We start from the raw sequence: 3784 nt of genomic DNA on the forward strand, positions 1-3784 counted from the left end.
GGCCACACTCCCCGCACCAAATTCTGGCTGCACCACTTAGGAACTGTGTGACTGGGTAAGCCACCTAACCACTCCAAGCCTTGCCTTTCCCGTCTGTGAAATGGGAATAGCAGTGATGCCTTTCTTCATAGGAGTCCTATGAGGGGCAAATGTGATCCAGGTGAAGGGCCAGGCACCTGGCCTGGAACATAGTAAGCTCTCAATGACACCATTCCCAGAGCTACCTCCATAAAGACAGTTATAACCAGTGTTTGCAAAATGCTTTATTGTTAATGCCAATGTAAAATTCAAAAAGTTAGTCATTGACACCTGCAACTGATACTCTACTCTTTGCAACAGGCTTCCCTTCTTCCACTCCCATCCAGGCCCATAAGATTATAACCATATCCACAAGATGATATAATCAATCATCAAATGGGCCATTTCCACCCTAATATCCAGATGTTTGTCTTACAGGATGAATGGCTCTTGAGTGTTTTGAAATCAACCATGATTGACAGGGCACACCTCAGCCTTTCTATATGATTTCAGGAGTCCTTGGATCACAGCAAGAGTCTGATCCTTGTATACAGAGGAAAACTGAGGTCCAGAGAGAAAAAATGTTGCCCCAATGTCACACAGCAGGTTAGGGCCAAAAGAGTAGCCCCATTTCAGACTCCCATCCCAGTATTTTTCTCATGCAGGATGAACTGACAGTTACTGTTGCTGATAGGTGGGGGACCAGGCTTGGACGTGTGCTTCCTGGTGGCCCTCGCCCACTGGAACCCTCCTCCTGAGCTTTGTGGCACTGAGCTGGGCATCAAGGGCCTGGACTCTGGACCTGTCTCCTCCACTAACATGCTGGTGAACTTGAGCATGTCAACCAGCCTCTCTGGATCTCAGTGCTAATCTTTCTTGATAAATTGTGAGGGCAAGACTGAATGTTCTCCAAATTTCCCCAAGGCACCTGTATCTTGTGGTTGTGTGGGTGGATGCAATCATTATTTAGTAATTTTATTGTTTGTAATGCCTCATTAGTCAACTAAACCAGTGTAAATCACTAGCTACCAGCATACGGATGGGCCATAGCACACCCACCTTCATCTCCTACCTGAGGCCTGTAGATTTCAGAAGAAGCCCCACCTCAGGGGCAGTTCACTTTGCCAAGGAAGAGGGTATTGTTCTCCACAACGAACATCAGAAAGGGCCTGTTGAACACTATCCTCTGAGAGCCCAGGTAGGCCGACCTGAACATGAAGATTGTCCCAGTGGCTGCCGCCACTCTGGTCCCAGACTCGTCCACCTCCACCACAGCTTTGTGCACCATCTGCAGGGGAGAAACAGGTATCACCAGGTCACCAGGGGTGCCCCACCCAAGTGAAGCCATCATAGCAAAAGGCAAAGTGTCTGCCTATGAGCATCACCCTCTAAGTATCTGTGCAACTGAGCCATGGAGCAAGTTTGAAATGGAACAATGAAGAAGCTACTCTGCCCCAAGCACTCTGCTGGGAGGTCACTTCACATGTGTCTATCGCTGAATTTTCATGACATCTTGGGGGAAGTTGTGGCTCTTCAGTTTTATAGAGGAGAGAATGGGGTCTCAGAGAGTTCAGTATTTTTTGGAGATCACTCAGCTAGTAAGTGTCTTCTTAGTTTTATTGTTTAATACAGCACTCCTTAACCCAAGGAACAGTGGTGGATAAGGCTTCCCATTACATAAAGGAAAAGACACAAAATGAAACGTTTGCTTCTTGAAGGAAAAGAGAGAGGGAGGGAGAAGGAGAGAATAGAATAGAAATAGAAGAATAGAATAGAATAGAATAGAATATTAGAGTGGTTGAGTGGAGTGCAGTGGGGTGGACTGGAATGCAATAGAGTGATGTGGAAAGTACTGGAATGGAGTGGAGAGGAGTGGAATGGAGTGGAGTGAAGGCGAGTGGAATAGAATAGAGGTGTGGATTGGAGTGGAGTGGATTGGAGTGGATTGCAGTGGAATAGAATGGAATGGAGTAAAGTGGAGTGGAGTGGAGGGGTGGAGTAGAATGGAATAGAGTGGACTGGAGGGGTGAAATGGAGTGAAGGAGTGGAATATAAAGGAATGGAATAGAGTGGAGTGAAGTGGAGTGGAGGAGTGGAGTGGAGTAGAGTGTAATGAAATGGAATGGAATAGAATAGAGTATAATAGAATAGAATAGAATGGAGTGGAATGGATGGGAATGTAATGGAGTGGAATGAATTGGAATAGAGTGGAGTGAAGTGGAGTGAAGAAGTGGAGTGGAATGGAATAGAATGGACTGGAGTGAAGTGGAGTGGAATGCAGTGGAGTAGAATGGAATAGAGTGGAATGGAGCAGAATGGAATGAAGTGGAGTGGAGTGGAGTGGAGTGGGCTGGAGTGGAGTGGAGTGGAGTGGGCTGGAGTGGAGTGGAGTGAAGTGGAGTGGAATTGAATGGGGTAGAGTCAAATAGAAAGAATAGAATAGAATAAGATGGAGTAGAATAGTATAGAATAGATCTTAGAAAGCAGATGCACAGGAGCTTCTGGACCCACCTCACACACCTGGATGTTTGAGTGGTTGCTGATGCCGGACAGGTCAGCATGGGAGGTGAAGATGTCACTTATCCTTAGCACGCCCCTTTTCTCGCTTTAGAGACTCACGGTGTCTGCTCCTGCTTCTCCCTCAGAACTCGGCTTCAATGGCACCACCCCAGAGACACCCTCGGGGCCTTGGCTGCGGAAGGTCCTCCCGATTGTCTCTCTTAGTGCTCTGTTCGCTTCCTGAACTGGTCTCCTGCCTCTACCTTTGCAACTCCCAACCCCACCCAAGTGCCCTCCCCTATTTGGTTTTTTCTTTTTGGAACATTTTCTTTAAAAAAAATTATTTTAAAACAGTTTGGATGTACAGAAAAGTTACAAAAGCAATTCTGAGAGGCCCGATATACACTCTCCCTGCTTTTCCTAACGTAAACGTGGACCTCTAATGTGACCACGGCACGTTCCTCAGAACTAGGAAGTAGACATTGGGACAGCCTGGACTTCCTTGGGGGTCACCAGCTCTCCCACTGATGTCCTCTTCTGTCCCAGGAAAATACATGGCATTTAGTCGCCATGTCTTTTTAGGTTCCTCTGGCCAGGCACCATTTTCCAGGGTTTCCTTGCCTTTTGTGACCTCAACACTTTTTTTTTTGAGACGGAGTCTCGCTCTCTCACCTAGGATGGAGAGCAGTGACACTATCTCAGCTCACTGCAACCTCCACCACCCAGGTTCAAGCAATTCTCCTGCCTCAGTCTCCTGAGTAGCTGGAATTACAGGGCGACCACAAACTCACCCGGCTTATTTTTGTATTTTTAGTAGACAGAGTTTCATCATGTTGTGCAGGATGGTCTCGATCTCTTGACCTTGTGATCCAACAGCTTCAGCTTCCCAAAGTGCTGGGATTACAGGGGTGAGCCACTGTGCCCAGCCAACCTTAACATTTTTAAGTAGGACTGATGGGGTATTTTGCCAAATGTCCCTGAAATTGGGATTGGCTGTTGTTTTCTCATGATTAGATTAAGGTTCTGGATTTGGGGAAGATCCCGACAAGAGGATGCACCTGGTTCATGATGCCACACAGAAGACAGCAAGATGTCAGCACAGCTCACAGCTGGCGAAGTCAACCTTGATCCCTCGGCCAAGGTGGTGTCTGCCAGGTCTCTTGGCTGACATGTCACCATGTTCCACTTTCTCTGCTCCATCTAGATGACAGCCTCATTCTGCAGCACTCGTCATCAAGAGACATGCAATCTATTATACTTTTCTGTT

At 47.1% G+C, this 3784-nt stretch overlaps 1 long non-coding RNA gene across 1 annotated transcript; it reads right to left on the reverse strand.

The window, feature by feature from the left end:
• Positions 1-247: 247 nt before the first annotated feature.
• Positions 248-2627, reverse strand: LOC116547600. The gene is made up of 2 exons (XR_004267108.1): positions 2530-2627; positions 248-1306 (listed from the first exon to the last, which is right to left on the reverse strand). It is a non-coding gene; the product is annotated as an uncharacterized LOC116547600 (long non-coding RNA).
• Positions 2628-3784: the final 1157 nt, after the last annotated feature.

Source organism: Sapajus apella, unplaced genomic scaffold (genome assembly GCF_009761245.1).
Source record: "Sapajus apella isolate SASKATOON/1434 unplaced genomic scaffold, GSC_monkey_1.0 scaffold3746, whole genome shotgun sequence".
Classification (NCBI taxonomy): domain Eukaryota; kingdom Metazoa; phylum Chordata; class Mammalia; order Primates; family Cebidae; genus Sapajus; species Sapajus apella.